The sequence below is a fragment of the Schistocerca nitens genome, chromosome 2 (assembly GCF_023898315.1).
Source record: "Schistocerca nitens isolate TAMUIC-IGC-003100 chromosome 2, iqSchNite1.1, whole genome shotgun sequence".
Lineage (NCBI taxonomy): Eukaryota > Metazoa > Arthropoda > Insecta > Orthoptera > Acrididae > Schistocerca > Schistocerca nitens.
The window spans coordinates 318,391,144-318,403,686 of NC_064615.1; the positions used below are offsets into that span (position 1 = coordinate 318,391,144).

The 12,543-nt window shown below is 35.8% G+C and overlaps 1 protein-coding gene across 1 annotated transcript in view; it reads right to left on the minus strand.

Annotated features, from left to right (window-relative positions):
* The window catches only part of LOC126236096 (uncharacterized), a 301,836-nt gene extending 291,104 nt beyond the window's left edge, over positions 1 to 10,732 (minus strand). The window contains exon 1 of the mRNA XM_049945164.1: positions 10,716 to 10,732. The gene's annotated coding sequence lies outside the window, so the exon portion shown is untranslated. The remainder of the gene's footprint in view (positions 1 to 10,715) is intronic.
* Positions 10,733 to 12,543: the final 1,811 nt, after the last annotated feature.

The window sequence follows — 12,543 nt, forward strand, 5'->3', positions numbered from 1 at the left end:
TAATCTCTTCACAGACAACTTACAAATATTTGCTCTTCATATTTAACACAGGAGTTACTGTAAATACAGAAACACCTATGTTCCAGAATACTTATTTATTTATTTACTGGTCTTGTAAATCTAGGACTGTACAGTGTACAAAAGATATTGGACCATTCATTAATTACAATACATATTCCTTGATTTTTTCTTTTTTTCAGAGATCATTTTAACAAAAGATAAAATTATACAAGATTGTATTACTCTACACATTTTATAAAAACAGTCTTAATTGGTAAGGCAGTTTTGTTTTTCTAGGTATTCCCTTACTGTAGAGAAGCAGTGCTCAGCCAAGTAATCCTTCACAGTTGATTTGAACTTGTTTAAGTCCATTATTATTTTTGTGGATTGATATTTGTGGACTACAGCTATTATTTGTAATTAAAATGAAGCTAGTCAGTTTTTATTAAACTAGACAATGACCTGTATACTCATTCCTCCAAACAACTTATCATAAATGAGGCAAAAGGTGGTCCTCACTGAGTAGCATTCATATGAACAAAAGTATTGAGCACTGTTAGTGTATCATATGTAGAGATGGCATAAAGCCCTGGCTGACGGTGAGATACACAAATCAAGATAAGAGAAATGGTGGACATTAACAAGCCATCTGTGACAAGTATTCAATAATTGAAATGTTGCAAAGTGATATTGAAGCACTACAAATAAAGTGTGCTGCTTTAGAGCACAAATGCAAAATCCTGGGGAGCAGCAATAATTTAAAAGTGAATGAAAATAAATGTACTGCAACTGTTAAATCATGTGAACCCAAGAAATGTGCTGCAGGTGAAAAAATAGAACACGACAATTCAGGTAAAAATAGTGTAAGAATAGCAGACGAGCACCAACGTTCCATAAATATTCAAAATCTGAACAAAAAAAAAGCTTGTGTCTGATAGTGTTGAAGGCAGCTCTGCAGTGTTAAAAATCACGAAAACAAACACGAAATCTCCAAACAACAATTCTTCAGCCATGCGAAATCAAATACATCATGGATTCAAATTAAAAACATTCAGAGACAGCCATGCATGCAATGTTTCACATTTTGTATCAAACTCTGCTGAGGAGAACGTGAGTGTGTCAGCTGTTGTTAGGCTTGGAGCGAAATTCAGAAATGTAACCAGCAATATTCAAAAAGAATGTGCCAGTTCCTTTAAAAGTGACTGTTGTTCTCATGGAGGGATCAAATGACATGAACTGCAACGAGGCCAGTGCATTTATAATAAATCTGATTGTTATCTTGCAGATGCTATCGACTATAAATGGGATAGTAGCGAATTTACTTCTGAGATTTGATCTGGCGGACTGATCTTGTGTAAATAGTGAAATTCGATGAACAAATCAAAAATTACAACATTTCTGCTCCAAGTTTAAAAACTTAAGACTTCTTGACATCAACAGCAATCAAAACACTAGTTGCACAATGCATGGTCAACATTTAAATCTATCTGGTAAAAAGATAATTGCATCAGACGTAAACAAAGCTGTTGATGTACTAATTCGTGAAAACAGCTGCGAAAACAGATGGGCTATTGCCCTAAATCCCAATATGCAGGGAAACTAATGGAAAGGGCCAACTCCAACTGGATTTGGCCCAATATAAACAATCCAGAACAGGAGGAAATTGAAAATGACAAACTAAAAGTACCATTAAGGGCCATGCACTTAAATATACAATATTTTAGAAATAAGCTCAATGTTTTGCAGACTTTTGTAAATGATCATTCACCTCGTGTAGTTGTGTTAACCGAGCATGGACTGAAATCTGAGGAAATTATTTACTTTAAACTAGATGGCTATTTCCTAGGAAATAGCTACTGTAGACTGCATCATAAAAGTGGAGGTGTAGCAGTATTTGTTAGAGAGCAGCTCAAAGTAAATAGATTAAACCATCTAGATTCGTATAATAATGAAGGCTTGACTGAAGTGACAGGCGTTCAACTCTATATCAAAGGTTGCGGAAAGGGCATGGTAAAACAGAAAATTATTGGGATTTATCGTCCACCAAAATCAGAGGTAAGGCGTTTCACAGAAATTTTTAGTAGAATAGTGGGACACTGTGCCCAAATGAGGTAACAATACTTGGTGACTTGAATATAGAGGCAACATCTTGCAATAACCATAACAGCAGGCTAAAGGATACCCTTAACTCCTATAATCTTATGAATGCAGTAAATTCAGATACAAGAGTAACTCAGTCTACTTCCAGTAGAACAGACTACATAATACCAAGTAAAGAGGTAAAAGATAGTATTAAATGCTGGAATGTGGACTTCCGCTACTCAGACCACAAATGTCAATTTGTAGACTATGAACACGCAAGCATCCAAGAAAGCACTCAGGTTGTAGAACATAAAAGAATGCTTAAAGAGAAAAACATTAATGTTTTTAAAAGTAAACTAGCATCTGAGGAATGGCAACTAGTTCTTCAGCAAAAAGGGTCTGAATACAAATGGGTCAAATTTTATGATATTATTTTACAATATCTTAATTTTTGCTCCCCAATGAAAGAAATTAAGAAAGTAGTAAGTCACAACCAAAATGTAAAAAACACCAGACTGACTCTTCCCGCTTACATGATTAAACTCATCCAAAATATCGAAGATCTAAGTGTGCTACATATGTCAACTAAATTGCAAATATTTAAGGATAAGAACAATCAAGCTAAAAAACAATTTCAGGAACAGCTCTCAAATTTAAGAAAACAGATCCTAGATAAGGAAATAGTTCAGTCAACAAATATAGGGAAGACTACATGGAATATAATAAAAAGATATCACAAAGCCATCCCTAACCTAGATGCTCAAATTGACAGAATCCAACATGAAGGAAACCATATTAAAGATCCAGATAAAATCTGCAATATATTTAATGAATCTGCAATATATATTTTGAATATTTTATATTGTCAGCTGTGAATCCACTTAATAACACAGGTCTTACCGGTAAAGCCTTACCCTAGGCTGGAAACTGCTTTTGAATTTAAGGAAGTGAGTGTGGAATAAATAGGAAAAATAATAAATAAAGAATAAGACCCTATCTGGCTGGGATGGACTGAGTAGTATTATAATTACAAAATGCAATAAGGAATTATTTGAAATAATTAACCATATGATCAACAATAGTATCAGGGAGCACACATTTCCAAATTTATTGAAGTAAAGTACAGTTAAACCTGTGCGTAAAAAAGGATCACCACTGCTGCATGTTTGTAGGTATTTACATACTCATAAACAACATGTGAGCTAGAATGGCATGGCAGTAGACAGAGTAAGGATCACAGCCTATGGAATCAAAGGACCATTTTAGAAGAAACACTAAAGATAATGCAAACCATGAAATAGGCAGTCTGATGCAGTGAGTCACTGATATATGTAAGGGGAACTACTCAGCTTGTTTGGTTTTACCGCTGATAAGGGGCATAGAGTTTTACTATGCCAGCTCTTCGTAAATCACTGGGCAATACTACCCAGAAACAGTCTGTAGCATCATGTTAGACTTCAATCCATCACCCATTTGCTTTTTTTATAACCCTGCATGCTACCAATGCCACCCACTCTTTTTTTCTTTTTAACAAAATATTCCATCAAAACTTTTGCATCACTTGCTACCATCACAGCCATCACTGTTTCCTGTTCTTTACAAGCTGTCACATTCTTGCAGACTTCTGAAAAACACGCTGTAGTGCTCACACGCAATGTGGCTCCAGAATACTCTGGCAATGCTCTCTCGTCAGTTCTTTACCGAAGTTGATCTCTAGCACATTCCTCACAAATGTACTTGTATGTTATGACATTACATGCCACATTACTAAGTCTTGCATCAGTCCTCATCAACATCTGGTACTGATAGGCACAACCAAGTGCACGCAATACTTATTATGTCAATGGATTAAATTAACGCAAATTCTGTGATCCATTTATTTTTTTTTCTTTCTTTTTTTGACAAATACAGCCTATTTCCTTACTGTTTTCTTATCCTACCCCAGCTTGTGCTCCATTTCTAATAACTTCATGAATGATCATATGTGAAACCCTGATATTCCTCCTCCCATGCGATTAACATCAATCCCTCACAAAATTACACCCGTAAGTATTTAATTTATATTATCTCTTTCTCTTCATTTTCCCAATGCAGATAATGTTTCCTGATAAAAGATTCCATCTTCCACGATTACACTGGTGAAATCAATAAGCTAACTCCATCTGGCCATACATTACTACACTACTGGGCAATACAATGGCCACTAAACTTAACTATGTAATTCAACAATAAAGCAAAGAATACAGTGTACATCGTCCCTCGTCATTATTTACAGAATCTAATGAAACAAACTGTACAAAATGCCCCTGGAAATGTTTCACAGCTCAAACACATCAATTCTATACAAATAATCATGGAATTATGACAAGCTAAACTTAGCTCCACACAACATTAATCACACAGCTCAGTACTACATTAATCATGATTGTCATATTGTTTCATTTTTTCCATTTGTTGAGCTCAGTAGACAAAGTAATATCTGTATAATACATGAGCATAACAATATTCCTTTGTCGAGTCTGACCTATTACTGCTCTTTTACTTGCAGTGGTTGTTCAGCAAATCCCCGAACATATAGCACAGCCCATATCTAGGTTGGGATTCAAGGTTACAATACAATTACCAGCTAGTGAAGATGATGAAAGTGAACAAAAAATAAGGTCTGCATTCATTTTGTATTTATCACACCTCTCATCTTAAATAACTAAAACTGCATGGTAAAATCAGAAAAATTGAATTACATGACAGACAAATCTCTGGAGAGTGTTTTGCTGTACATATTCATCACCTGCCAAACTGCTAGGAAGGGGAAGCACAAAGCAGCTCTTCACAGCAACCAGAAAGAGGGGGGAAGGGGGGGGGGTGACAAGTTTTGTTCACTAATCTGTTTCCCCCAATACATCAGACTGTCATGAAACTACTAGTGTACCCCAAAACCAACAAACCTTTCATCTTGACACACACTACTATCCTGATCTGAAAGTCATTAACCAACTGTCCTACTCAGGCTATGATTATCTTAAGTAATACCCTGAAACAAGGCCCATCCCACTATTCTTTCCATGTCAATCAGAGTAACATTTCGTCCCATCCCACTATTCTTTCCATGTCAATCAGAGTAACATTTCGTCATTTTCCCAATCTTAAAATTTGCTGGTCAGACTCTATGGTCACTTCACTCAATTTCATTGTCATTAGATTCCTACTATTATGATTGCAGTATGCTACCACAAAATGCTCCGGCTCCTTCATCCGTTAAGGAGGACCATGCTGAAAATAATTCTTAATACCAAACAACTGCTGCTCACCATATAGAAGACTCACTGAGCCACAGACTGGCATAACAAAAAGACTGTTACATTTTTAATCTTTCAGCCAAAGAGCCTTCTTCTGAAGTAGAAATCACACACACACATTCACACAAACACAGCTCACAAACACCATGACCACTGTCGCCAGCTTCCTATTTACGGATAGGACATGCAGCTCATATATGAAGAGCGAGTCATAACAGTAGCAAACAATGTCTTACAGCTCAGCATGCTCAGTAACAACATACTCAGGAACTTGGTGCCTGTTTCTTTACCAAATATGCTGTTCAGATTCACCTTCCTCCATCAGCACCTTAGATATTTAGCCTAAAGTAGGTGCTTGGTTCTTAACACTGCCCAGTTTCAACTTCTTTCATTGGCTTCCCACAGTTCAGTTTATTTCCCCTTTTTTAAGTAGGCCTATGTATTCAGTTACCAATATCTTTATTTTTCTTGCTGCTGCTTCTCTGCTATTTGTTGTATCTTTTCTTTCCCTTCTCTGTTACACCTATATGCTTTTTATTTTTAGTCTGTGCTATTGTTATCTGTAACTTGTCAACTACAGTATCTACAACTGTCATCTTCTCAAGTTTTAAAATCTTATCTGTTGCTAAAATTTCAGTGACGATTTTCCTAGAGTTTTGTACCATTCTCTCTTTCTCATGGATGTCATTCCGAATTATCTTCTAATTCATGTCATATCTGGCCATTGCCCAGACTCTCTCTGCTGCCACACATTAAGAGGAAATTATCTATTTGTAACCACAGTGACATTTTGCATCATTATCCTTACACATAATTATCATGGTGTATGTCTGTCTATATTGCTAAATCAAGTCAACTAGCACCATTAAACATACTTAAATGGTTATAAAGAAGTACCATAATCAACAGATTAACCACTTCTTTCACAGACAGCTTCTTCATTGGTTACATATTTAGGAGCTGTTTGTTTACAGCTGATGGCACCCAAGTTAACATGTGGCACATACTACAACATCAGGGGTGGAACATTACAGGAGAAAGCGATGTTTGTACAGGCAGCAGTGTGGGTGGCCTAAGCAGTATCCAACTATGTAATACACTTTACCTCAAACCATTATAGCAACAAAGAAAACACAAAGAATGATATTTGTGGTATCTGTCAAAGATGAGCTCATTAAAGGTGAAACACAAACTCTGGCTGCACAAGGCCAAGGAAGGAAAGCAAGCAACCCTTTCTTTATCAAATAAGCCATTCCCCAGCATTTCGTTTAATTGATTTTGGGAAAATTTAAATACAGATGACTACATTGGGGTTTGAACCCCACATCTCCTAAATCTGAATCCAGGATCTTTGCCACCATATCATGTAATTTGGTCACAGAAACAAGACACACCACACTACACGGTATATGGTTCCCAGCAATGACAGAGTGACCAGTTCTTTCAGTAAAAGAAAGATGTTTACTTATATGCAGTTGTACCAGACAGGCAGGTGTGGCTGAATTCATAGATAATTTTCATGAATTTGTAAGTTTGATGCACCTGATGACAGGAATTTCGGTTCTCGAAATGTGGTGCAACCTGGTTAATAAAATTTGTTATTGACACAGTTACTCTTATATACTTTTAAATGCAGCCAGTAATCAGCCCATAACATAATTATTACCGTTTGATAATGGATAAATCTGAATTAAAATGATCACTGAATTTGCATCTGTGGCAGAAAAAGCTTCAGAGTTTTGCAACAAACATTTAAAGTCACATCAGTTCTTAAATACAGTGAAGTTTCTAATACTTTAATCAAAGGCTACATAACATTGTTAATGTTTAAAATTTAGTAGATTCATTTCCACACAGTGCATATATGCTTAAGACTTGAGTTCAGTAGGCCTACACTGACAGTTCCAAAATTACAATTGATTTCCCATAATTAATATTAGAGAGAGAGATAGAGAACATAAACTGACTAAAATGCACATTATTGGAAAGAATTTGTCATGGATACCAAGATGCAATGCAATTACCATGACACTAGAGTCTGTTGTAGTCTCTGAACAGCTACAGCAGCCAATATCTTTTCAAACCTGGTTAAAGTATTCATCCCCTGTTCTCCCTCAGTAATTTTTACCCCCCACACTTCCGTCCATCACCAAACTTACAATTCCATCATACATCTGAATGTTTCCTATCAACTGATCACTTCTTTTAGTTAAATTGTGCAATAAATTTCTCCCCCCCCCCCCCAATTCAAATCAGTATATCTTTATTTGCTACTTGATATACTCATCTAACCTTCAGCAGTCCTCTGCAGCACTATATTCAAAAGTTTCTATTCTCTTCTTGCCACCTGGACTGCTTATCATACATGTTTCACTTCCATATATGGTAAGTCTACATTCCACATAAACATCTTCATTGGCACCTAGCTGCACGTGATCTATAATACTAACATGTGATGATGAGCCTGCAGTGGTCCGAAAACTAGTTAATGGTACAACATGTCTAAAACCATCAATTTCAAAGAGTGACTTTGCCACTGTTGTGACAGGTTTTTAATTTTGTTGTGCTTGCTACAAATGGCTTGACAATCTCTCTTGATAATTTGTTGTATTCCTTTACTCTTATAGCAAATAAGATTATTTATCTGCACTGTTGTACCATGATTTCACACGTATTTTGTACTGATGGTCTTTTCTTTCATGATATACCTCATCACTAACCAGTCTTTGGACTATGTTTCCCCATGCATCCTCATTCATGAACGATTGGTGAATTCCCCAAAGTCTAGCCCTTACATTTTTTTGTGCGAGATATTCCCATTTCAAATTCTTAATCATTCCGGTGACACTACTTGCTCTGTAATCTCCCTTTATACATCTGGCTGCCATCCACTGCCCTCCCCCTGCCTGTGTTGCCAGGTAACTTTGATGGGGATCCAATATCCCTGCAGCATACTCCAAATGGACTCTTACAAGAGACATGTAGGTTTTCTCCATTGTGCCCTTGCTTGCCCCTCTTCAGAACTCTCATTAATAGGTGGAGAAACTTTTACGCCTTGTTTACTGCTTCACAAACATGTAGTCCACATGTATTTTCCTAGCACGCAATGTCACAGCCAGGTCTCTGTATTGTTGTTGTGATGTCGTCTATCTGAAGTTACATACCACAGAAATGGAAAAGTCATGACACAACAACGGTGCTAACATATTTCTCATGTGATATTCAATCCAAGGTGATCAGAATTCAAATGCTGATGTTTCCTGTGTCACCTCACATAAAACACAATGAACCCAACTTAAACTTCTGCATCTCTTACCACAATCAAGTAATAAATAATTTCCATAGGTGTTAACTATGCACCACAATCCAAAAGTGTGTTTATTATACTGCAGTTTCCTTATCCAGCACAATTCTATGAAACTAAAAATCTTATATAGGACCTTAACATTTTTATCTCTATGCAAACTACTGTTAATGTGTTACTTTCCTCTTCTGCAAATGACATACATGAATAAATATTAATATAGTCGTTAAATGAAAACAGTCTTTTGAAAAATGTATTTCACCTTACAGCAGTTTCTACAATGATTGCAGAAACATTATATTTTTCAGAAGAGAGGACTGTTCTGTTAGGAAATTTCTATTGTTTCAATTACATCAAGAGTACCATATCAAAATAACTCCTGAAATTCGAGTATAACAACTGACTTCTAAATAACTATACTTGATACAATATTTAATATAATTATATCTATAAACAAAGATTCTGTAACTTACCAAACGAAAGTGTTGGTACATTTGTTATTGTCTCTATCAACGTACCAACGCTTTCATTTGGTAAGTTACAGAATCTTTGTTTTTAGATATACTTTTCCCACGTGGAACGTTTCCTTCTATTATATTCAAATAACATAATTATGTAGTCTACATGAATTTTTAAATGTTTCTGTTTACTCAATGTTCCATTGGTACCACAGGCTACACACAAGAATTACATGGACTACATTCGTTTAAAGAATAATGCTATAAAAAAAAAGTTATCACACGAGCAAATAATATTCCCAGATGGCATTAGATGTGAATAGTAAGCCACATTCTGGGCAGTATTGCAATTGTGTTTGTTGTGTAGCTTAAAATAACAGCTTATGCACCATTTAAACAAGGACTCCTACATAAGTAACTAATCATCATTCAACTACAGACTATGGAAAACTGCCATGACTACATAGGTTGTTTTTAATGCTTTACAAGCTAATGGCCACTTGCAACCTACATTCATTAAATAAGTTCAGTATTCCAGTAGGCGTATTTCTTGTGTAATTTCTTTTTTGCATGACCAACTACATTCTCGAACCTCCTAACTCTTCCCCCTACATAATCAGCCCTCACACTTTATCTGATAGATTCTATAGTTCACAAGACATGCAGAAGTACATATGCCCTAAATACCATATTCCCCTGAAACTGTGACACTAACACAAATCAGCAATCAGTAAACTAATAATACTATTGGTAGATTAGCCTACACATCAGTTTCATATGCATCAACGCCAAAAAGGCTAATTAAATTCGGTGACGAAGTCACAGTCATACAAATAAAAAAGTAAAAGTAAGTTGTATTTCTGCTTGCAAAACGCTGTGAACTAACAAGGCCTCCAGCAACTGTATGTTATGTTATTTTGACCTGTCCAACTGCACTTGCAGAACTAGTGCGTTATGCTAAAGTTAGACCGAAAAATAAACGAAAATCAGAATAGGTCGCAAAACAGCAGTAAAACAACATGTGTTACAGCTACTTTTGTTGGTCTGATCTCTCTCCCTGATAGAACAAACAGGACGGCTTGCATGGTGCGAAGCTTTGTCTAAATATAAAATGGGTTATAAAAGTGAGATTCTGCATGTTATGACAACAATAAAAAAATTATTCCCTTCACAAGTCACAACACAAAACGAATGTCCTACAACACACAATTAATTGTGAATGCAGAAACAATGTGAGAGGTTATTAATCCTACCATTAAAATTCTTCTGCAGCTTAAAAGCATCAACAATTATATCAATCGTATCTGGAAATCCTACGTCCCGCCACAACACAAGTTTTGTATTTAAAATTATAATATCGTACAACTGATCACAATTTTAAAATATATTGTGATACAATGTGTAAACATTGTGTGTTATCGTCTGAGTTTGTATCAGATTTCTTAGTACGTTGTGTCCACAATGAACAGTTTATTTACATTACTATGCATAACAACTTCAAAACGTATTGTACTATCTATTGTAGCACTTTCCCTTCAGTTCTTCATTTTCATTTCTGCAAACTTTGATAATTACCTATTCCACGCTTCGACTACGAATTCGCCCACTTCTCAAATCTGAACCTGTTCCCAAGCGTTCACCCACAATTTTGTTCGAAGTTATGTAAAAACAATTCATGTTCCCCGCTTAGATACTCCAATGCACGGAATGGACACGCGAACTTACGACTGAAATGAAATGTCGATATAACGATAACTTGCAGATGGCGCCTATATCTACGTACAACATGATAGATATAAAACCAACCTCAAGAACGCAATTTATTCTTCCTCTTTAGCGGGAATCCAACCCAGTACACAACGGCGCCCTTCTTTGTACAAGTACCATTCTCTCGCCAGTGAATCGCGGTGAATGATGGGTAAAAAGGGCTGCTGTGGAAGACGAAGAAAACGAATGCTGTCGTGATGACCAAACGGATGAGGATAACCACAACAGTTCGATGTACTTAAAAGTTCATGTACCAGAGCGAATCACACTGTTTAATTGAATGGTTATATTGTTCCACTAAAATGCATTTCATTTCACGATTTATCTTCTATTATTAAACGTACAAAACAGAAATGTTGCTTCACCATAAGCAATGCCCCTTACTATATACACATAATATGCAACGCCTATCAATTAGGAATTAATTGAAGACAAGCTTTTACACGCAATGTATTGTAGGTACTTTCAGGACGTACAGATAAAAAAAAATGTGGCATATAGGCTATGTATAAGCTGCAGTTTGTTCCCAAAGTAGCTACATAATTCTGCAAACAATGAAGCTGATGTCAGATGACACAGAAACATACTTTGGTACATAAAACTGCAGCAAGACATACACCTATAAGATTGTACCACTTTCCTTGACACACTATATTTTACCATGCTTTGCAGATAGGGCCTACTGATATTAGAATCAACAACACAAGTCATTCATGGTATTTATTTTTAATGATGAGTTATGACATGGCAAAAAGAGAGCAGAAGTGTAACTGATGTGAAATACTGTACTGGTACTGTGTAAATAATCCGACAGTACAAAGGAAATTACAATTCCAAACCAAATAATTATATTGTACGCAACAGACTAAAGACAGTCTTAGTCCGAAATCAAGATAAAAAAAAAATGACAATAGAGTTACAATTAGCATAGTAATATCATTATTTGATAGTGTAACACAATTTACTCTTATTAAAAAATATATACAACTGAGAAAGATCGTCCCAGTGAACTCTTTCAAAGTTAAATAATAAAACTTCCTATAGTATTCAACTGTAACATAATCATTGTGTAAATGTCCTTGGCGTCCAACTGGATAACAAGCTAAAATGGACTTGATACACACCAAAAACTATTAAAGGTGTTCATACCAGAATATTTGCTCTTCGAAGTATCTCTTATCATGTTTCATTACATTATTTATTTTATTTATTTGTCCATAGACCATCTAATGTAACAATATCATATGTGTTAGAAATGTTACAGAAACAATATAAAACATTGACACAGTAGGACACGATAAGGTGAGAATAGGGCATGTAGTTGGACATGGTCTAATCTAAGGAACCTTCCCAGCATCCACCTTAGCAACAAGGGACTACCATGGAAAACACAAGTCAGGATGACTGGACAGGGAATGAAAACCCCAGTCCTCCCGAACACAAGTCCAATACATTAAGACTGGAGTAGCCACATTGCTCGGTATATGATTGGAAGTGGAATAACAAAATACATCATTTACATTGTGAGTGGAATATGCACAATGAAATTTTGAAAATAAAAACACTACTGAAAAAGAAAAAACATTTGAACACATTACATAACACTGCAGAAAAGTAGAACATGCACAATAAGTAA